The sequence below is a fragment of the Schistocerca cancellata genome, chromosome 7 (genome assembly GCF_023864275.1).
Source record: "Schistocerca cancellata isolate TAMUIC-IGC-003103 chromosome 7, iqSchCanc2.1, whole genome shotgun sequence".
In the NCBI taxonomy this organism is placed as follows: Eukaryota; Metazoa; Arthropoda; class Insecta; order Orthoptera; family Acrididae; genus Schistocerca; species Schistocerca cancellata.
In genome coordinates, this window is record NC_064632.1 from 440,708,626 (window position 1) to 440,733,702 (window position 25,077).

The window sequence follows — 25,077 nt, forward strand, 5'->3', positions numbered from 1 at the left end:
CCCCCCCCCCATTCCGTTGATCATTGCTGATTCTTCCGCCTTTATGAGCAATTTCTCACTCAAAGGAGAAGCGAGCGCGCTGTACCTCTGTCCGCCTTTCCGCCTTCTTTGACAAGGCCGTTGGCTGATTGAAGGTGACTTCTTACGACGTGAGTCTCCAGCCGCCACTGCTGATGATTTTTTTTTTTCAAAATTTAAGTGCTTTCGGGGTTTAAACCCGGGACCGATGACGTTTCGAATAGCAATCAGAGACGCTAAACCTGGTCCGCTGTATATTCCTGTGGTAAGGATTAAGACTCGCTTATTTATTGCTTCTTCAGCGTAGTTCATCTAAGCTACTATCGGAAGATGTGAAGGGTGTTAGCTTCTTGTGTTGAACAACTTTTTCTACTTGAATTTGAATTCCACTTTCGTTATTTTAACCAGAGTGGCGGAAATTAGTGCCACATGAAACAAGTCGGCCAGACAGCTAGCGAACAGATTTCATCATTTCCACACTACGTATCGTTAAAAACAGACGCTCCTGTTAGAGCTGAGGCTTGTCTTCTGGTTAGGGACTTTCATTAACATTCGACGACGTCTATTGTTCAGTGTTTTGTACCATATCTAACATACCCACAAGTTAAATTAAACGATTATAACTTCGCGTACTGCTTTACTTCGCCTACAATAATAACTATCTAAAATAGTGTTACAAAAAAATACAACACAACTAAAATAACGCAGCTCAGAGCCGCTTTAGCATTATTCCGCGTTGTTACTAGCAGGGGATGCATCTCGTTATAGCATTCCCAATGTTTTCTAATAACTACTTCCGCATCAGCTTCTTTTCATTCCTTATTTGATTCATACCTGCATGTTTTCCGTGACGTTTCTGGTGAGTTACTCTTTTACCTCACTACTGTAACAGCCTTCATTCGTAATCCCCTTTATCCTTCCTATTCGAGAAATCGAACTTCATGTAATTCTTTCGTCCATAGTCTGCCGTAAATTGTCAATACGATGGATTTCTGTCTATTGGAGTTGTTTCAGTAACATTAGAGTAATTGTGAACTACTCGCAGGCACGCCATGTAAAACGTGTGCTGTGGGTCGTTACCTCGACAGAACTTCGATGTTGACATGACGCTTTTAACAGTAGCCAGCAGATTGTGTTTAGTGAATGTGACTTTGACAAATGAGAGTTCACACACCCCATACATAGATTTCAATGCTAATTATATTACTTTTCTGTCGTTAGCGGAATTTTTTTACTTGTCATAAAATGGATACGGCTTAAGTTCATGTGCTTTGCAGACATTAAGTTCACTTTCGTACACAAATACTGGTACTTTTTTATTTTCTTTCTTATTAGTTTTTCTTTCGTTGCTGCAGCGTCTGAGTCGGTTTACTTCTTCCCTTTGCTCATAAAGCTCAATTATACTTTCATGCGCGATCTGAGAACGTTTCTGCTTTGTCTTACGCCAACAGGATATACATTTATGTATCAGAAGGATTCCTTCACTAGCGCCAATGGTGAAACTAGTCTGTCCTCATATCTGTGTCTGTATAGACATACATACCATCAAATATAATTACGTTTGTACGAGTCAGAGCTACAGTGTCTGGGCCGCATTCAGCCGATGAGGCAGCTCTGTGACGTTTCCCGAATGATGCCAGTGTTCACCTGACGTCCTTATAATGAATTGCATGCTATTAATATTCATGATCCGACGAGTGTTGCACGAGTACACCACATAACATCACCATCATTGCATAGAAAGCCGTAAGGTAATTTTTTGTGATTGTGACGGTCCATTTTCAAACAAAAATTCATTTTGTTATGTACATCTTCCAAGCATGTCCGCTTATGATGTATTAACAAACACTAAAGAAGTATTTTGTCAGATGAAGTAGAGATAGTTAGCATAAGCTCTGCCTTCTTTGAAAACGAATTTAGAAACAGATCAACAATGAAACATTACTTCAAATCAGCAGAAATTATCATATCATATCATATCACGAAAGATGAAATTTAGACGTGTGAGGAACTACACAATTTTTTTGCTTAAATTTATGGTGAGAGTAGAACATCATTTGGTATTCACCTTTGTTTAAATTATACATACGGTATGATCACGGACGCATTTACAGACTTTATGTCTTCAATTGGTTTGAATACTCTCCAGCTATTAAGAAATATAATAAATACCCTCAACAGCCGCCTGCCTCTTCACTTTTACAAATATGTCCTATACAGTATCTTGATATTGACCACCTTTAAGGTATTTGGTCTCAATGTTACTTTAATTTATAATACTTATAGCTGCGTATCTTCCCGTAACTTTCCTGATTGTAGACATGTGACATATAATTTGCGTCTTGTATGGAGAGCCACTAATTACGTATCCCATCGATGATTCAATTTAGCACCGCAGCATCTTAGACGTCGCATGATTTATTGTATTAGACGTAGTAATTATATTGCTCTCAATATCTCTGATTGTATGTTCATAATGTTTTGTAATTATACAAGATTGGCTCATTCCAGTGTACGTAAGTTTGTAAGTAAAGTTGTAGAAAGGAAGAAACTCTTCAATAATAAAAGCTTAAGTAATCGTCGCGATGTCAACTGTTTATCGCCGTTGTCCTAAAGACCACCGATAATGACGGAGCTTGATATTTAAGACTATCACTGCAGCGTTGATCTTTGTTCGAAGAACTTCACTAGATATGAATTTTCTAGGCAAAAATTTAATCAGCATAGTTTCACCACTTGTAATATATACTTTTAATCAGTTTATAATGCGTGGTAACGTATTTTCGTCTCGTAAAGACACTCAGTTTAAGTTGTCATTTGTTTGGACCAGACACATATGCGTATATTGCGTCTTAATAATTTTTAGTCTAATTTCTTGTTACAGTATTCAAGCAATTATCGTTTCTCGATTTTTGTTGCCCGTGGTAACCGTTAGTTAGGCAACCTGCAATTAGAATTGTTTGGTGTGGCCATTATAATCGAATAGTATTATTGCAGAGTTACAGAAGCGATTCAACTTGAAGTAATCAACAGCATGTCTTAGTTCAGCGCATACAAATATCAACTGAAAACTCGTAATTTCAACCTATGTGTCAAGAATGCCCATTTTGACCGGCGAGTTTCGCTTTGACCTCATGGTTATGAGCAATATTGAGTACAAGGAGCAAGCACGCGTGGCGGATTTAAAGAGATGCCTTCCTATTGTATAAAGTATTTATCACACCAACGCCTGCGCAGTAAGCGTCAGATGGCGCCTGGTGGAGGAATGGCAGGGGGGGGGGGGGGGCTGCTGGGTGCCGCAGGGGAACCCCCGCGCCCTCTGTTTGCTCTGTTCCGCGGCGCGCTACACAGGCGCGCTGAGCGCACTCACTTGTTCCCGCGGCCACTACACTGGATAAACACCTGGACAAGCACTCCGCCTCTTACCCCGAGAGCTCTCCAGCGGCCAGCTGCTCTCGCGGACCTGCCGCTAGTTGTCTCTGGTCTACTTGTTCACACCGACAGGCCTGCCATAGTGTCTATCGTATTAGCTTCGCATTCAGAGGTATGGCGTTCAAGTACATTGCGATTAGGTCGATTAAACCTTTGTTTGCAACTAGTTGGCTGATTTTCCAACCTCTTCAGGTTTACACAGCCAAGTTTAAGGTTTTTACGTCACGATTGCCCTGAACTGGTACCAATTCTGATACTCATTTGCCACTTGTTAAGATATGTTTTACAGAATGAATGATAGGGTAGTGTTAAGTTATTGCAGCGATGCTCAGCAAAAGTACGTCACAATACTATTCAGAGTTTTTATACTGTCTCTGACAGTTAAGCGCATAAAACGGAGCATTTTTATGTTAATGCTACGTTACATCTACAGACACACATGCAAACAGTTATAAAATAATGAAAACCAACGTGTGTGGCAATCTACAATCTCCCACGCTGCTATCTGAAAAAATATAATGCGATGACAATGTTCACTAATGTGTAGTTCGATATATTTTTCCTTTGATTATAGAGGGCGATTCAGCTGACACTATGGATGGGTTATATGCACCCCTCAACACCTTCAAAAACCACATGTGAGATTCTCTCTCTCGCTCCACATCAGCAACTACATCTACATCTACACACATACCCCGCAAGCCACGGTACGGTGAGTGGCGATGGGTAACCTGTGACATGGCCCCGCAGGGTTTAGCTGGCATAGAAACCGGGAAACCCATCAGACAACGCCCGAAGGCCAGTGCTTTGAATACGTGCGAGTTGTGAGAGTACGGGCAGGCACCGTTTCTCTAATAAAAGCTTTTTTACAACTTTCATAACTTGATTTCAAAATACTAAGTGAAGATTCGTTATCATGAACAACAAGATCCTGAATATAGTTTAATGAAAGTCCCTGAAGTATTATTTTAACAGATCAAAGAACAGCTCTCAGAATCAATTTACAACGCTTAAAACTCAAAATCCCTTTTCAAACAAAGGAAAAAAATACAAATTGCATTATTCAAGGTTAAATAAAAGATTCTAACTTTTGTAAGTTTTTCTATTATAATTCGATAGCTTCGGCCTTTAACAAAAACGTATCCCAGAACGAAATTTAACTGCATTAAATTTCCTGCATACAGGTCCTGTTCTTTTTTCCTGTAGGACTAATGGTTCAGGGGTAGTGAACGAGAGACTTAAAATCTTGCACCTGGTATCTGAAGGCGTTGTAGGTTGCGTAAAATCCATCACTAGAGAAAGCTGAATCACCGTGTATATTTTACACTTTCCTCTCGTATTTCTAGGATATTCTGAATTACAACTTAACTATTTTTCCATCATACTCTTCTATAGTTCTTACATTCATTAAATATAACTTTGCCTTATTCTTCTGGTTATAGTTTCTCCAAGCAGTCAATACGATTGGAATCTGCGTATGGCAGATGTTTTTCGAATACCATCACTGTAATCAATGTAGCACTATCGCTGAACGAAACGATGTGCTTTGTAGACTGGTTCATTTAACCCTCCGGAACTCGCAACGTGAAAATTATTTTAGGACGTGCAAAGACCTGACAGGTTTTTCGCGCAGTTTACCACGTCAGAGTATATTTTGTTGATATTTCGGGTTACGTAACATACAACTTGTTGCTATGAGTTAAAATATGTATTTATTATTCATAACTATAAAAACTGCATATTTTCAAAGATATAAGCAGAAATTTGGCCTTTGTTACAAAGTTTTCTGCAAAGTTAAAGTTACCGTATAACAAAATATAACTGTTTGCTGTTGTAGTAGCTTATATTGTAAACTATACATTTAAAGTCTGGAAAGGACAGATCACTCACTGGAAATATAAACCAAAATCTACGGAAGAGAAACCAAAAAACATACGGCAACAAATCAGACTCGTACATTAGTTTCAGCGCATGTTTCACAAACGACAGTCGAATGTTCAATGCATAATTAGGTGTCACAAAATTTGCAGCTAAAACTAGCTGAGTTATTATCCTTTTTTATCAGCTTTTGTGGCAGGCATTTCTTCCGTTTTATCGGAGAAATTACAGAATTTGAAGAGTCAGCTCTCTTCCCAATTGTTGGGCGCACATATTGTTGTTGGCGACTAGATCCTGTTGAAGCTTCTTCATGACTTGGATTTATTTCCAGGTCGTCTACAATTTCCCTTTAATAGCCTCATGGTCTTCTGTGGCTTGATTACTATCAAATGTTTCTGGAACTTCTTAGTTTTTTTTAAATGGTTTTTCATCTACTGAGAGCAGATTCAGCTGTAACTATTCGAGGCTAAAAGGCGATGTCGGTCTCCACACATCTTATTTTTTGCCGAAGGAGAATGAAACACCTCTCTAAGTCGCCGCACTTCTATGTAGCGGGTGTTTCACAAACTCGTCACCAAGACGCTTCAAAAAACATCGCTTCTCCCAAGCGTTATGTTATTTCTAGTCAGAACGATCTTTGTATTGATTCCAGGCATATTTAACCATTCGCCACCTTCTAGTATTCTTGTTAACACTGTACGTTTCGCACATCTGGTCATTAGTGTCAACTCCACTTTACGTTTTGTGCACTATGTACTAATTTCGGTTTTTTTTTCACCCGTACAGATACCAATCGCATCATCGTTATGCATGATAGAAATGAGTATCACTGTTTTCGGTTTTGGGACATACGAAAGGAAAGTGGTTTTTGGGCGATAACTAAATGTGCTTCATTTAATATCGCAGTCTGTAACAGTTTTGAAAGCTTAAGGAACTTGTACTTTTTTCAGTGTTGCAACAATACTGAGTTTTTTGTCCACCATTTCTTTTACCAGTGTCACATCAGAGAACCAATTATCCATCGTTCCATTGCAACCTGTGTTGTGCAAAGGTGCAGAAAATCTTCTAACCAAATCAACAGGTGAGTTGCTGACGTCAAATAAGAATCTTTTTGATTGTTTACCAGCATATATTTCCAAATGACACGCGTAGAAAACGACACTATCAAGAAATGCACAAATTTTTGTTCTATACTGACGAGGTTTCGACGGTATATTTCGTACAAAGGGATATCTTACCCAGAAACCTTCTAGGTTTTCATCAGCTCCTGGATGGTAACATTTCTGGTAATTTCTGATGATATTTTGGAGAAGTTCACGAATGTGGGAACGAATATCATATTTCCTTCCCTCTTGTTAGGTCAATTTGTCACCAAACGTAAAAATGACAATAGAAGCAGGAAGCTCCTCCTGCCCATCAACATCCTGAAAATTTCAACACCATGGCCATTGGTAACCCACAGATGTATTGTGCTTAGCGGTCGATAACCCCTGTAGCAAGAACGGGATATAGGATGGTGACTCTTTGACGGCATCAGACTTAACAGATGTCCTATCATCCTGTCTCTTCACCTTGTCAGTGTTTTCCACAAATTCCTTTCCTTTATGATTCTGCCCAGAATCTCCTCATTTCTCACCTTATCAGCCCACCTAATTTTCAACATTCGTCTGTAGCACGGCATCTCAAATGCTTCGATTCTCTTCTGTTCCGGTTTTTCACTAATATTTAATACTGTGCTCCAAACGTACAACCACAGTAATTTATTCCTCAAATGAAGACCTATATCTGATATTAGATTTCATATTAGTGGAGTTCTCTTGGCCAGGAATGCCCTTTTTGCCAGTGCTAGTGTGATCTTGATGTCCTCCTTGCTCTGTCCATCATTGGTTATTTTATTGCCTAGGTAGCAGAATTCATTAACCTCATCTACTTCGTAACATCAATCCTGATGTTAAGCTTCTCGCTGTTCTCATTTCTACTACTTCTCATTACCTTCGTCTTTCCTCGATTTACTCTCAATCCATACTCTGTACTCATTAGACTGTTCATTCCGTTCTGCAGATCATGTAATTTTCCTTGACTTTCACTCAGGATAGCAATGTCATCATCGAATCGTATCACTGATATCCTTTCACCTTGAATTTTAATTACACTCCTGAACCTTTCTTTTATTTTCATCATTGCTTCCTCAATGTACAGATTGACCAGTAACGGCGAAAGGCTACATCCTTGTCTTACACCCTTTCTAATACGAGCACTTCGTTCTTGGTCGTCCAGTCTTGTTATTTCCTCTTGGCTGTTGTACGTATTGTATATGACCCGTCAGTCCCTATAGTTTACCCGTACTTTTTTCAGAATTTCGAATATCTTGCACCAGTTTACATTGTTGAACGCTTTTTCCATGTCGACAGGTCATATGAACGTGCCTTCATGTTTCTTGTCTTGCTTCCAGTATTAACCACTACGACAGAATTGCCTCTCCCGTGCCATTACCTTTCCTAAAGCCAAATTGGTCGTCATCTAGCGCATCCTTAATTTTCTGTTCCATTCTCGTAAGCAACTTTGATGCATGAGCTGTTAAGCTGGCTGTGCGTTAATTCTCGCACTTGTCAGCTCTTGCCATCTTTGGATTTGTATGGATGATGCTTTTCTGAAAGTCAGATGGTATTTCGGCAGACTCATACATTCTACACACCAACGTGAATAGTCATTTTGTTGCCACTTCCCCCAATGAATTTAGAAATTCCGATGGAATGTTATCTATCCCTTCTGCCTTACTTGAGCTTAAGTCCTCGAAAGTTTTTTTTTTTTTTAATTCTGATTCTAATACTGGATCACCTATCTCTTCTAAATCGACGCCTGTTTCTTCTGCAATCATATCAGACAAATCTTTCCCCTCATTGACGCATTCAATGTATTCTTTCCACCTACCCACTCTTTCGTCTACGTTTACCAGTGGAATTCTCGTTGCACTCTTAATGTTATCACCCTTCCTTTTAATGTCACCGGAGGTTGTTTTGACTTTCCTGTATCTTGAGTCAGTCCTTCCGACAATCATTTCTTTTCCGCAGTCTTCATATTTTTCCTGCAGCCATTTCGTCTTAGCTTCCCTGCACTCCCTATTTATTTCATACATCAATGACCTGTATTTATGTATTCCTGAGTTTCCTAGGACATTTTTGTATTTCCTCCTTTCATCGATCAATTGTAGTATTTCTTCTGTTGCCCATGGTTTCTTCGCATTTACTTCTTTGTACCTATGTTTTCTTTCCCAGCTTCTTTGATGGCCCTTTTTAGAGATGTCCATTCCTCTTCAACTGTACCGCCTACTGAGCTATTCCTTATTGCCGTATCTATAGCCTTAGAGAACTTCAACCGTACCTCGTCATTCCTTAGTACTTCTGTACCCCAGTTCTTTGCGTATTGATTCTTCTTGACTAATTTCTTAAACTTCAGCCTACTTTTCATCACTACTATATTGTGATCTGAGTCCATATCTGCTCCTGGGTACACCCTACAATCCAGTATCTGATTTCGGAATCTCTATCTGACCTTGATGTAATCTAATTGAAATCTTCCCGTATCATCCGTACTATAGATTTTCATCCCCCTTAACGTACTGTATTACCCTTTCAATATACTCATACACTTTCCCTATCTCTCCATCTTCAGGTTGCGACGTCAGTATGTATATCTGAACTATCGTTGTCGGTGTTAGTTTGCTGTCGATTCTGATCATAACAACCCTGTCACTGAATTGTTCACAGTTACACACACTCTGCCCTAGCTTCCTATTCATAACAAATCCTACTCCCGTTATACCATTTTCAGCTGCTGTTGATATTAGCCTATACTCATCTGACCAAAAATTCTTGCATGCAATTTTGTCATATGATGACATGTTGGAGACCGTGGCTGTTTTTGAAGACAAATGTTGATGGTGTTAGGACAGCAACCAGCCACAAATTTACTTTGAGTTCCTTTATTCAAAGGAAACCGTTACCGGTTTCGAATCGTTGCGATTCATCATCAGACGGTTTACACGCTTTCTTTCAAAAATTCTTGTCTTCTTTCCACTTCACTGACCCCTACTATACCTATAATGAGCCTTTGCATTTCCCTTTTCAGATTTTCATGTTCCCTACCACGTTCAAGCTTCTGACATTTCACGTCCCGACTCGTAGAACGGTATCCTCTCGTTGATAATTCAGTCTTTCTCTCATGGTAACCTCCCCCTTGACAGTCCCCTCCCGGATATCCGAATGGGGGACTATTCCGGAATCTTTTGCCAATGGAGAGGTCATCATGACACTTCCTTAATCACAGGCCACATGTCCTGTGGATACACGTTAGGTGTCATTAATGCAGTGGTTTCCATCGCCTTCTGCGTCCTCATGCCGTTGATCATTTCTGTTTCTTACGCCTTTAGGGACAGTTTCCCACCCCTAGGACAAGGGAGTGCCCTTAACCTAAGTCCGCTCGTCCGCCCTCTTTGACAAGGCCGTTGGCAGAATGAGGGTGACTTCTTTTGCCCGAAGTCTTCGGCCACCAATGCTGATTATTAATCAAAAATTAAGCAGCGGTAGGATTCGATCCCGGGACCGAAGTCATTTTGTTAAAGAATCGAAGACGCTACCCCTATACCATTGGTGCCTTATGTATTAAAAACAACCCACTCCGGTTTCGTAAAATAAATCTTTACAATCCAGCAAAACAGTGGTAGAATAACCACCAAATTCGCAACGAAATGTAACGATGAAACAAAATGGGCTCTGACAGTAATCTAATTTGATTGCTTCTTGAAGGCAGAAGCGACTCTCATCGCTGAAGACGACACGTCTCCATTCGTCCCTCCATTCACGCCTGTCGCGACACCACTGGAGGCGGGCTGCACGATGTTGGGGCGTGAGCGGAAGACGGCCTAACGGTGTGCGGGACCGTAGCCCAGCTTCATGGAGACGGTTGCGAATGGTCCTCGCCGATACCCCAGGAGCAACAGTGTCCCTAATTTGCTGGGAAGTGGCGGTGCGGTCCCCTACGGCACTGCATAGGATCCTACGGTCTTGGCGTGCATCCGTGCGTCACTGCGATCCGGTCCCAGGTCGACGGGCACGTGCACCTTCCGCCGACCACTGGCGACAACATCGATGTACTGTGGAGACCTCACGCCCCACGTGTTGAGCAATTCGGCGGTACGTCCACCCGGCCTCCCGCATGTCCACTATACGCCCTCGCTCAAAGTCCGTCAACTGCACATACGGTTCACGTCCACGCTGTCGCGGCATGCTACCAGTGTTAAAGACTGCGATGGAGCTCTGTATGCCACGGCAAACTGGCTGACACTGACGGCGGCGGTGCACAAATGCTGCGCAGCTAGCGCCATTCGACGGCCAACACCGCGGTTCCTGGTGTGTCCGCTGTGCCGTGCGTGTGATCATTGCTTGTACAGCCCTCTCGCAGTGTCCGGAACTAGTATGGTGGGTCTGACACACCGGTGTCAATGTGTTCTTTTTTCCATTTCCAGGAGTGTATCAAGCATAGATACAATTACCTGTTCCACACGTAACACTTCTCCGTTATGTCCCGTAAGCTAAAGATCTGATCCTGACAACCTCTAAGAGGCCTAAACCCACACTGATTTTCATCCAATTTGTCCTCAACTATTGCACGCACTTTTCTTTCAACAATACCTGAGAATATTTTACCTACAACGCTGATTAAAGAGATACCTCTGTAGTTGATCCAATCTTTTCTGTTTCCATGTTTAAAGATTGGTGTGATTTCTGCTTTCATCCAGTTTGATGGAACCGGTCCCGACTCCCACGCCATTTCAGTTATCCTGTGTAGCCATTTATGACCTGACATTCCACTGTATTTGATGAGTTCCAACTTAATTTCATCCACCCCAGCCGCTTTATTGCACTGCGATCTATTGACCATTTCCTCCACTTCCTCAAATGTCCTATTTCCATCATCATTCCTATCCCATTGTACATCGAAATCTGAAACATTACTGATCGTATTTTCACCTACATTGAGCAACTCTTCAAAATATTCCCTCCACCTGCCCAAGGCATCAACAGGTTTCACCAGCGGTTTTCCTAACCTGTCCAAAATACTTGTCATTTCCTTCTTACCTTCCTTTCGAAGACTGCTAATTACACTCCAGAATGGTTTTTCAGCAGCTTGACCCAAAGTCTCCAAACTGTTTCCAAAGTCTTTCCAAGATGCTGCAATTATCTGTTTGGCTTTGTTTCTTTCTTCAACATAACTTTCTCTGTTTACCTGAGTTCTAGTATGTAGCCATTTCTGATACGCCTTCTTTTTCCTTTTACAGGCTGCCTTGACTGTGTCATTCCACCAAGCTGTTTGCTTCATCCTACCTTTACACACTACTGTTCCAAGACATTCTTTAGCTACTTCTAGTACTGTGTCCCTGTACCTTGTCCATTCCTTTTCCAATGACTGTAATTGACTACATTCAACTAACTGGTACCTTTCCTTGCCTGATTTCCTTATCCTGAAGTTTCTCCACTCTTATCCTCCTACATATGGACCTGACCTCCTGCACTTTCGGCCTCACGATACCAATTAAACTGCAGATGAAATAGTGATCAGTGTCATCAAAGAATCCCCTGAATACATGTGAGTCCCTCACAGCCTTTCTGAATTCCTAATTTGTTATTGTATAGTCAATGACAGATCTGGTTCTCCTGCCCTCCCAAGTATACCGGTGAATGTTCTTATGTTTAAAAAAGGAGTTTGTGATTTCTAAGCCCATACTGGCACAGAAATCCAAGAGTTGTTTCCCGTTCCTGTTGGCCTCCATATCCTCTCCAAATTTATCCACAACCTTTTCATACCCTTCTGTTCGATTTCCAGTCCTGGCATTATAATCACCCATGAGCAGAACATTCTCCTTGTCCTTTACTCTAACAACTACATCAATGAGTGTGTCATAAAAACTATCAATCTTATCTTTATCTGTCCCTTCACAATGCGAATATACTGACACAATCCTAATTTTCTTGCTAGATACTGTCAAATCTATCCACATCAGTCGCTCGTTTACATACCTTATTGCAACTACGCTGGGATCCATTTATTTTCTAATGTAAAGCCCTACACCCCACTGTGCTATTCCTGCTTTGACTCCTGACAAGTAGACCTTGTATTCTTCCACTTCCTCTTCTTTCTCACCCCTTACCCGAATGTCACTAACAGCTTAAACGTCCAACCCCATCTTACTTGCAGCATCTGCCAGCTCTACCTCCTTCCCATAGTAGCCCCCATTGATATTAATAGTTCCCCATCTCGTTACCATTCGTTTGCTGAGTCGTATCTTAGGAGTCCCTGGTTTGTCATATGAGGAGGGACTCCGTCACCTCCAAAGGTCCGAGGCATTTTGCTCTGATTGTTGCCAGCATCATATTTAAAGTACCAGGGAAGCAGGTTGCTAGCCTTACTTGCCCTGGGTTCCATTTACCCCTAACGCTTGAGGGACTAACCGGTGAATTTGGTAGTCTTTGCCGTATGAGCACAAAAGTGACTACGATTCAGAATATGTCCGAGGTGCCCAGCCTTATTCCAAAGTAACTGGTATCCCGACTGTCAGAACCACTTACTTGGTCACTCATACGTTGCCCGTGGTTCATGAACTAGGACATGACAACAGGAACCCACACCATGAACCATAAAAGGAAATCAATTATTGCATAGCTTCCCACCCATACCTCAACAGAAGGTCGGTAATTACAACGTTTATGACGGTAGATTACTCAGCGCTCGTGAAATTTGATTCATTTGGTATGCAACATACCACAGGAGATCTAATAATGAAAATTAACTGATACGTAGCCTACAGATTATGATTTACTTTTCACAAAATGTGAAGTAGATGATAACTATACAGTAGTTTAGTGCCTGTGTAACATTCCCCTTATCCCTCTGTTTAGTGTTCTGTGGTTAGTACTATGATTTAATGTCATGCGTAGCAGTAATGATGAAATATAATTGACACTGGACAATAAAATAAAAGAGAAGATGACAGCTGCTTAACACTGTGAGATGGCACCATACCAAGATATCTTTATGTTCTCTGGCCACAGAAATCTACTCAATTATGTCAGTGTTACTGCTGTTTTAAAGTACCCACTTACCTTCCCCCCCCCCCCCCCTATAAACTAAGGCCTTACTGCGGTGGGATTGGTTGTGTGCCTCAACGAAACAAACAGCCATACCGAAGGTGCACCCGCAATGGAGAGAATAGACAATCGTGTGGTTACTGAAAATGGTTCAAATGGCTCTGAGCACTGTGGTACTTAACATCTGAAGTCTTCAGTCCCCTAGAACTTAGAATTACTTAAACCTAACTGACCTAAGGACATCACACACATCCATGCCCGAGGCAGGATTCGAAGGTAACACCCACCACTTGAATACAAGTTCCTATGTCAACTAGCTCCGCATATTATGAAGCGATTAATATGTATGATGAGATAAAGGAAATCATGCTTATAATTTAGGGGCAGGTTAGTTGAATTATGATGGGGGACTGGAATACCAAATTAGGAAAGAGAAGAGAATGGACTGATGGAAAGGAATGAAGGAGGAAGCTGTCTAGTAGAATTTTGCCCGACGCATAATTTAATCATCGCTAAGAAACGTGATTGAAGGTTGTATACGTGGAAGAGACCTGGAGACAACGGAATGTTTCAGATTGGTTATGCATAGGTCAGACGGAAATTTCGGAATTTAATTTTCAACTGTAAGACGTTACCATGAGCGGATGTTGACTCTGACCACAACTTATTGGGTATGGACTACAGATTACAGCAGAAAAATTGCAAAAAGGTAGAAAATTGAGGAGAAGGGACATGGATAATTTGAAAGAATCAAAGGCTGCTGAGAGTATTAGGCAAGGAGTATTAAGCAACGACTGAGAGAAACAAGGGAGAGCAGAAGACGAATGGGTAGCTATGAGAGATGGAACATTGAAGGCAGCCTAGGGTCAGACAAGTAAAAACGACAGGGCCTAGTAGACATCATTGGAAATGATAGACGATGGGTTTAACTGACGAAAAGAGAAAATGCAAAAATGCTGCAAATGAAGCAGGCGAAAAGGAACTTGTCGGGAAATGTGGAATGGCTAAGTAGGAATGGCTAGTGGACAAATGTGAGGATATAAAATCCAATATAACTATGGAAAAAGACAGATACTGCCTGTGGGAGAATTAAAGTAACGTTTACAGAAATGAACAGCAGCTGTATGAATATCAACATCTCAGATGGAAAATTAGTAATAAGCAAAGAAGGGAAAGCGGGAAGGTGGAAGTAGCATACATAAGGACTATACAAGGCAAATGAAGGCAATACTACAGAAAGAGAGGAGGTCGTAGGTGAAGATTAGGCAGGAGCTATGATACTGATAGAAGAATATGATACGGCCTTGAAAGATTTCAGTTGAACAAGACTCCTGGAGTAGACGACACATATGAGACAGGCGAAATACCTTGTAACAAAAATAGAATGTAATAATTTCTCTTCCAAAGAAATCAGGTGTTAACAGATGTAGGTATTATCAACCTATCAGTTTAATAAGTAGTGATTGAAAATACTAACACGAATTCCTCACAGAAGAATGGAAAAACAGGTAGTAGCCGACCTTGGGGAAGACCAGTTTGGATTCAAGAGAAATAGGGGCCCACACAAAGCAATACTGACCCTACGCCTTATCTTAGAAAATATGTTAAGTAAAGGCAAACGTACGTCTAGAGATTTTGTAAATTTGGAGAAAGTTTTTGAAAGCGTCGGCTAGCAGGGATGAAATACAGGGAGCGAAAGGCTGTTTACAACTTGTACAGAAATCAGATGGCAATTATAAAGAGTCGAGGGGCGTGAAAGTGTAGCAGAGGTTGAGAAGGGAGTAAGACAGGGTTGTAGCCTATCGATAATGAGCAAGCAGTAATGGAAAACCAAAGAAAAATTTTTAGTAGGAATTAAATTTCAGGGATAAGAAGTAAAAACTTAGAGGTTTGCCAAACACACTGCGATTCTGTCAGAGATAACATAGGATTTGTTGGTGCAGTTGGAGAACGGAATGGACAGTGTCTTGAAGGGTATTAGATGAACATCAGTAAAAGTAAAACGCGGGTAATGGAATGTTGTCGAATAAAATCAGGTGATGATGAGGGGATTAGATTAGGGAGTGCTACACTATAGTATTCGAAGAGTTTTGCTGTATGGACAGTAAAATAAGTGACAGTGACAGAAGCAGGAACTGTTAATACAAAAAGAGAACAGAAGCTTTCAAAATGTGTTGCGACAGAATAATTATGATGAGCATACGGGTAGAGAGCGCCGCTGATGATGAAGTACAGTACAGAATTGGTGATGAAAGAAAGGCCTGGCACAATTGAACTAAAAGATGTTTCAAATGGCTCTGAGCACTATGGGACTCAACTTCTGAGGTCATCAGTCCCCTAGAACCTAGAACTACTTAAGCCTAACTAACCTAAGGACATCACACACATCCACGCCCGAGGCAGGATTCGAAACTGTGACCGTAGCGGCCGCGCGGTTCCAGACTGTAGCGCCTAGAACCTCTCGGCCAATCCGGCCGGCAACTAAAGGAAGCGATAGGTTAGTAGGACACAGTCAGAGTCATCACTTTAGAATTGCAGTAAATGTGGCAATAGAAATTGTAGAGGGAGACCTGCATACAGTAGGCAGGGTTAAATCGCTGTAGCTTTTCGCTGGTGGAGAGACTTGCACGGGAAAGTGTACTTCGAGAACCGCAGTCTTTAGACTTAAAACCACAAAAACAGAATTTCGGGAACTTTTGACTACCACCACGTGACGGCCAAATCTAAAGTAAATAATGAAAAAATTAGACAAATATTTCTTTGGCATCCAAAAATTGACTTTGCCGTGGTCGGAGTTTCAAATACTATTCGTCAGACACCGATGCAGCACGAGTTATGTCTGAGGGCAGGGCAGCCAAACCGTGCAAGTAGAGCATAGCGCGCAGCTACATTTCCGCCGGAGCAGCGGGAAAACAGGGAAGCGTAGCCCGCACACAGGAACACCCGGCACGGGCTGACGGTCAAAGATTCATTCCGCGCCGCTGCTAGTCGGGCGCGCTGCGGCTGCTTCATTATGCATCGCACCGAAAGCCAGCGGGCTGCGGACTGGCGTGGCGCAGCTGCCGACGTCGTCGTTGCCAGCAGCGCGTTACCGCCCGACCCAGACGGTCCAAAAGTAGCTGCCCAAACCTAGGCGAGTATTTTATTACACAATTAGTGGAGCTGACTGCCTTTCCATGCCGCCGAATATGAAAAGTACATCATGTTTTTATGACCATCCGAGTAGAAGTTACACTCCTGGAAATGGAAAAAAGAACACATTGACACCGGTGTGTCAGACCCACCATACTTGCTCCGGACACTGCGAGAGGGCTGTACAAGCAATGATCACACGCACTGCACAGCGGACACACCAGGAACCGCGGTGTTGGCCGTCGAATGGCGTTAGCTGCGCAGCATTTGTGCACCGCCGCCGTCAGTGTCAGCCAGTTTGCCGTGGCATACGGAGCTCCATCGCAGTCTTTAACACTGGTAGCATGCCGCGACAGCGTGGACGTGAACCGTATGTGCAGTTGACGGACTTTGAGCGAGGGCGTATAGTGGGCATGCGGGAGGCCGGGTGGACGTACCGCCGAATTGCTCAACACGTGGGGCGTGAGGTCTCCACAGTACGTCGATTTTGTCGCCAGTGGTCGGCGGAAGGTGCACGTGCCCGTCGACCTGGGACCGGACCGCAGCGACGCACGGATGCACGCCAAGACCGTAGGATCCTACGCAGTGCCGTAGGGGACCGCACCGCCACTTCCCAGCAAATTAGGGACACTGTTGCTCCTGGGGTATCGGCGAGGACCATTCGCAACCGTCTCCATGAAGCTGGGCTACGGTCCCGCACACCGTTAGGCCGTCTTCCGCTCACGCCCCGACATCGTGCAGCCCGCCTCCAGTGGTGTCGCGACAGGCGTGAATGGAGGGACGAATGGAGACGTGTCGTCTTCAGCGATGAGAGTCGCTTCTGCCTCAGTGCCAATGATGGTCGTATGCGTGTTTGGCGCCGTGCAGGTGAGCGCCACAATCAGGACTGCATACGACCGAGGCACACAGGGCCAACACCCGGCATCATGGTGTGGGGAGCGATCTCCTACACTGGCCGTACACCACTGGTGATCGTCGAGGGGACACTGAATAGTGCACGGTACATCCAAACCGTCATCGAACCCATCGTTCTACCATTCCTAGACCGGCAAGGGAACTTGCTGTTCCAACAGGACAATGCACGTCCACATGTATCCCGTGCCACCCAACGTGCTCTAGAAGGTGTAAGTCAACTACCCTGGCCAGCAAGATCTCCGGATCTGTCCCCCATTGAGCATGTTTGGGACTGGATGAAGCGTCGTCTCACGCGGTCTGCACGTCCAGCACGAACGCTGGTCCAACTGAGGCGCCAGGTGGAAATGGCATGGCAAGCCGTTCCACAGGACTACATCCAGCATCTCTACGATCGTCTCCATGGGAGAATAGCAGCCTGCATTGCTGCGAAAAGTGGATATACACTGTACTAGTGCCGACATTGTGCATGCTCTGTTGCCTGTGTCTATGTGCCTGTGGTTCTGTCAGTGTGATCATGTGATGTATCTGACCCCAGGAATGTGTCAATAAAGTTTCCCCTTCCTGGGGCAATGAATTCACGGTGTTCTTATTTCAATTTCCAGGAGTGTATTTCCCAGGCTAGTAGCTGCTAACAGAGTCGTTTCACAACTACAGTACATCGTGCACCGTGCCCTCGATGGTGTGCAATGCTGTCTATTAATATGTAACGGTTTTTCTAAATTACCGCTACCAGTCAAAAAATTTGTCAAATATTGTAATACTTATTTATTTAGCGGCATGTTTCGAGGGGTAAACGTCATTACAAAAACTACTTTACACTAAGGTCATACTGATATTACATAGTCTTCTCGTAAATGCTGTGGTCATCCTGTGGAAGAAGAGAAAACATAGCAAGAGGTGATGTCACTTTGGAAGCTGGACTGATGTTTGCATGAAAATGTTGTGTAACGGTCACTTTGTTCTTCTTGCGTGGCGGTCTCGTTGTGATGCATTGAGGTGTTTCCATTTCCGTGGCTCTCTTGGTCACTGCTCAAAAATTGTCACTAACATACCGGTAACTTGGAAACACGATCACAAACAATTCTGTAGTGTAGTGCACAAGATGGCGGTGGAAATACAGCTGGTTTCGATTTGACTATCGATTTGTCGATCTATGTGGTGTCAGATGTTTACATGTCTTCTGCACGTCTTGTTATCGTATTACAGATGTTGGTTGACGAAATACATTACAAATTGAGCACCTGTTACAATATTATTGAACACATCATGATATGAACTACTTATTTTACATATTTCTAAGCTATTCTGGGGCTAGAGTCAAACGACTGTCATGTATATTTTATTCTGGGAGTACTGTAGTGAAATAGGAAAAGAAATATGAATCAGAACGAGACTGCCACGCCAGAACAACAAAAGTGAGTGACCGTTACACAACTTTTTCGTGCAAACGTCAGTCCAGCTTCCAAAGTGCCATCGCCTCTTACTAAGTTTTCTCTTCTTCCGTAGGATGAATACAGCATTTAGGAAAACACTATGTAATATCAGTATGGCCTTATTGTAAAGTTGTTTTTGTAATTCCATTTAGCCTGAAGATAGGTTTAACCCTCGAAACATGTCACTAAATAAATAAGTAATACAACAGTTGACAAATTTAGTGACTTGCGGCAGTAATTAAAAAAAAAAAACCTTACATATTTCTTGAGACAGTCACGGTCGCAAAATAGTCAAAATGGCTTCAAATTCTATTAATGTTGCAACGCCAAGAAGGTCGCAAGACAGGAGGCCTCCTGGCCTCTTCCTGCATTTGTTAAGGGCCGTCAAACCAGGCTATCTTGCATTTCTGAGTGATTTTTCATACATGCAGATTACTGTCATTTCACCAGGGTATTGCCCCCACCCCCCCCCCCCCCGGTAGTTGGGTGGTCAGCGCGACGGTATATCAATCTTAAGGGCCCAGGTTCGATTCCTGGCTGGGTCGGAGATTTTCTCCACTCAGGAACTGGGTGTTGTGTTGTCCTAATCATCATCATTTCATCCCCATCGACGCGCAAGTCGCCGAAGTGTTGTCAAATCGAAAGACTTGCACCCGACGAGCGGTCTACCCGACGGGAAGCCCTAATCACACGACCAGTGTATTACACAATCGTGTGAAGTAGGTAATCGGTGCTATGTTCTAGCATGTACACGACCTAGAGTAGGATGCATGCATTGCGTAATTCCGTTCATGTTACGTAGGAAACTAGCGGGAACGTTCGGGCTGTGAGGAAGCCAAACGTTCACAATAGCAGGATGAGGGGGGACATATGGACATATGGTCACCGGGAGTTGCAGGCGGAATCCAGACCAAAGGGTGGCAGCTTTCTATTTCGATGTCGGGTCTCAGGGGCCAGAGCGATGGACGTTCGCTATTTCTACAGTGGCTGGGATCAATTTTCTCGCCAAATTTCTTGTTTTTGGCAGGAATGCACCAGCTCGGCGGCGCGGCTGTGCTATTGTCTGGGACATTTTGGAGAAGTGGTCGCCGATCTCCGAGCGACAGCCGACAGAACGGCACCACGCGAAGCACTTCAGTTATATTCCATTGGCACCTGTCATTAAAACAGTTTTCGTGCGAAGTCTTGGAAAGGCTTTGATGGGCTGCTCGACTGTTATGTCAGCAGATGTTGTGTCGCCGTCGAGATGTGGCGGGACGAAATGTCATTGGTGCCAAGCTGACAGAGTTTGGTAGTGGGTATCTAGACGAATTTATTGTAAGGCCGTAATTGGCGGTGACGATTGGCTGAGTTCTGATACGACGGAGCGATAGCTGTCTGGACGCAACGTGGAAGAGAATTTCAAAAGTTGGCTGCTGGCCGCGGCACTAGTCGTTCGCGTACTTTGCCGCTCCTGCTGCAAAGTAATTTCATTTGTAATTTCACTTGTCCAGCCACCCGGACGTACACTTAGTTTATTTCGTGCTCGCACTTCGTTCTCCAAGGCGGATCCCCTCTCCATGCAGCGATCGACCTTGAGTTGCAGTCGTCATCAGTACGCCGCCTTGGGCCTTGTTGTCGGTACTACAGGCAGCTCCGGGCTGCAAGGTTCAGCTGATTTTTCAGCAGGCAAAAATTCGAATAAGGTATCGCAGCGGTTTCATCCGTAGAACTACTTTGCCTCCTTAGCTGCCATCATGATACTGCATCCGATTACCCACTTGTTTATTCATGTTATACATTTCACCTGTTCTCTATGCTCCCCTCTCTACAAGTAGAAAAGCACACTTGATCCCATTCAGTGTCGTGTGTACCAGATCATTGCCAACATGTCTGTCAAGTGACGACTATTTATATGTTTGATGATGATGTTTGGTTTGTGGGGCGCTCAACTGCGCGGTCATCAGCGCCCGTACAAAGTTCCAATTTTTACACAGTCCAATCTTACCACAGTCATAAATGATGATGATGAAATGATGGGGCAACACAAACAACCAGTCCCGGGCAAAGAAAATCCCCAACCCGGCTGGGTACCCAGCACGGGGCCCCGTGATCCAGAGGCTGCAACGCTAGCTACTGAACCATGAGCTGCGGACATTTACATGTTTTATTTACATTATTATACGCACTGTTCCTTGGACAAATTCATGTTTCATTGTGTTCTATTTAAAAAAAATAAATGCAATTTTGAATTTAGGAAGAGCAGTTGAACGGAATGGATAGTGTGTTGAAAGGAGGATATAAGATGAACATGAACAAAATCAAAACGAGGTTGATGGAATGTAGTCGAATTAAGTTGGGTGATGCTGGGGGAATTAGATTAGGAAATGAGACACTTAAAGCAGTAATGGAGTTTTGCTATTTGGGGAGCAAAATAACTGATGATGGTCGAAGTAGAGAGAATATAAAATCTAGACTGGCAATGGCAAGGAAAGCGTTTCTGAAGAAGAGAAATTTGTTAACATCGAGTATAGATTTAAGTGTCAGGAAGTCATTTCTGAAAGTATTTGTATGGAGTGTAGCCATGTATGGAAGTGAAACATGGACGATAAACAGTTTGGACAAGAAGAGAATAGAAACTTTCGAAACGTGGTGCTACAGGAGAATGCTGAAGATTAGATGGGTAGATCACATAGGTAATCAGGAGGTATTGAACATGATCGGGGAGAAGAGAAGTTTGTGGTACAACTTGAAGAAGGGATAGGTTGGTAGGAGATGTTCTGAGGCATCAAGGGATCACCAATTTAGTTTTGGAGGGCAGCGTGGAGGGTAAAAATCGTAGAGGGAGACCAAGAGGAGGAGGAGGATATTAGTGTTTAACGTCCCGTCGACAACGAGGTCATTAGAGACGGAGCGCAAGCTCGGGTGAGGGAAGGATGGGGAAGGAAATCGGCCGTGCCCTTTCAAAGGAACCATCCCGGCATTTTCCTGAAGCGATTTAGGGAAATCACGGAAAACCTAAATCAGGATGGCCGGAGACGGGATTGAACCGTCGTCCTCCCGAATGCGAGTCCAGTGTGCTAACCACTGCGCCACCTCGCTCGGTCGGAGACCAAGAGATGAATACACTAAGCAGATTCAGAAGGATGTAGGTTGCAGTAGGTACTGGGAGATGAAGAAGCTTGCACAGGACAGAGTAGCATGGAGAGCTGCCTCAAGCCAGTCTCAGGACTGAAGACCACAACAACAACAACAGAACGGCATTTATCTATTAATCATTCACACTCATCAGATTCCTTTCCCACCATCACTTTTGGAACGGTATTTTGGTAAATTGATTTAATGAATTATTTGTGAGGCTAGCCACCCACCGTAGGATTTATATCAGAGCCATTATAAGACTGCGGTTACACACCTCGTGTAGATCAAATATAAACCCACTTGGCTATGATTTGCGTAACATCGTGATTCTGGCGCCTAACTTGCATACTAGTTAAGGGTTCCAAGACAGCAAACGCGCGACTAGTTTTCAAGGTTAACATATGGAATTGTGCTTGGGCGAATACTATGGGCAGGGCGGTAGGCGGCAAGGTGGAGTGGGTGCTGCTAGGTGTACAATATTCCGCTCTTCAGCCCAGAGGTTTACAGAAAATGACACAACATATTTGTGCATGCAAAAATTTAAAAGGGTTTTTAAAATACACTCCTGGAAATGGAAAAAAGAACACATTGACACCGGAGTGTCAGACCCACCATACTTGCTCCGGACACTGCGAGAGGGCTGTACAAGCAATGATCACACGCACGGCACAGCGGACACACCAGGAACCGCGGTGTTGGCCGTCGAATGGCGCTAGCTGCGCAGCATTTGTGCACCGCCGCCGTCAGTGTCAGCCAGTTTGCCGTGGCATACGGAGCTCCATCGCAGTCTTTAACACTGGTAGCATGCCGCGACAGCGTGGACGTGAACCGTATGTGCAGTTGACGGACATTGAGCGAGGGCGTATAGTGGGCATGCGGGAGGCCGGGTGGACGTACCGCCGAATTGCTCAACACGTGGGGCGTGAGGTCTCCACAGTACATCGATGTTGTCGCCAGTGGTCGGCGGAAGGTGCACGTGCCCGTCGACCTGGGACCGGACCGCAGCGACGCACGGATGCACGCCAAGACCGTAGGATCCTACGCAGTGCCGTAGGGGACCGCACCGCCACTTCCCAGCAAATTAGGGACACTGTTTCTCCTGGGGTATCGGCGAGGACCATTCACAACCGTCTCCATGAAGCTGGGCTACGGTCCCGCACACCGTTAGGCCGTCTTCCGCTCACGCCCCAACATCGTGCAGCCCGCCTCCAGTGGTGTCGCGACAGGCGTGAATGGAGGGACGAATGGAGACGTGTCGTCTTCAGCGATGAGAGTCGCTTCGGCCTTGGTGCCAATGATGGTCGTATGCGTGTTTGGCGCCGTGCAGGTGAGCGCCACAATCAGGACTGCATACGACCGAGGCACACAGGGCCAACACCCGGCATCATGGTGTGGGGAGCGATCTCTTACACTGGCCGTACACCACTGGTGATCGGCGAGGGGACACTGAATAGTGCACGGTACATCCAAACCGTCATCGAACCCATCGTTCTACCATTCCTAGACCGGCAAGGGAACTTGCTGTTCCAACAGGACAATGCACGTCCGCATGTATCCCGTGCCACCCAACGTGCTCTAGAAGGTGTAAGTCAACTACCCTGGCCAGCAAGACCTCCGGATCTGTCCCCCATTGAGCATGTTTGGGACTGGATGAAGCGTCGTCTCACGCGGTCTGCACGTCCAGCACGAACGCTGGTCCAACTGAGGCGCCAGGTGGAAATGGCATGGCAAGCCGTTCCACAGGACTACATCCAGCATCTCTACGATCGTCTCCATGGGAGAATAGCAGCCTGCATTGCTGCGAAATGTGGATGTACACTGTACTAGTGCCGACATTGTGCATGCTCTGTTGCCTGTGTCTATGTGCCTGTGGTTCTGTCAGTGTGATCATGTGATGTATCTGACCCCAGGAATGTGTCAATAAAGTTTCCCCTTCCTGGGACAATGAATTCACGGTGTTCTTATTTCAATTTCCAGGAGTGTATAACGTGGAGACGATTACAAATATACAGGACCTGCGATAAATGCCCGTGCCTTCTAATATAGAAAGCTAATTGATTTGAATTGTTTTAGCACAAGTACTTCCTGGTGTATTAATTTCCAACGCATCGGTATGTTCCCCATCAGGCTGTAAACACACTTCCATACGCCTCCGTTTTTGAGCATGTCCGGTGTTATAGTGCGATATATACCCTCAGAAGCACTGCTCAGTTCTTCGTTCGTAGCATAATTACGTGTAGATACATGTGCATTAATAACAGCCCATAAAAGTGTTCAGGTGTGGCGAGGACAGGTTTTCTTGGTGACCATTTCAAGGAAGCTGGTGTTGCTGGTGAACGATGACGTATCCACCGTCCTGGAAAGTATCCATCTAGGAACTCTTTTAGGAGGTTAGTGAGGAGGCACTCCGCTTTCCTGCTGCTATATGCGTTTCTTAGGGCCCCTTCTCTCAAGCTAAGGTATTAACTATACTTGTGACGTGTGTAAATAACTTGCGTCATTTACAGTCCCTTCAGAAAAGTACGGTCGAAGCAGATGTGACGCAATCACTGCCCTTATCATTACGTTAGGTGGTTTCATTTCTAACTCGAATATGTAACGAGGAATCTCTATGGCCCAGTCGACAATAAACGCAACATTCATAAGGGAACATAACTTTCGCAGCGGTGCATTGCATTTGGAAATTGAGTTAACACAGCACTCATTCCGGTTCATTCCGATAACTTATTTAAGAGAGTAGGAAAGGTTTGACCCTGAAGTCTTTTTGCATGTGATCTCGCATTGTTGTCCTCGGTATACTGGGATCCGAAAATCGTTTGCGGTCGACTTCAAAGTAGAAAAATATTTTCAACTGAAGCAGGAACTCCGCGCTTGTTTCATCTTGTGTCTGTCATTAACACCGTTAAAAGCAAAAGTACTTCTTTCAGAAGTGTCGCCTTTCGCAGTGGAGCCCTATTAAATCCTTCTAGCAATGCTCCCATGATGTGTCTCATTATCTGCCCTGT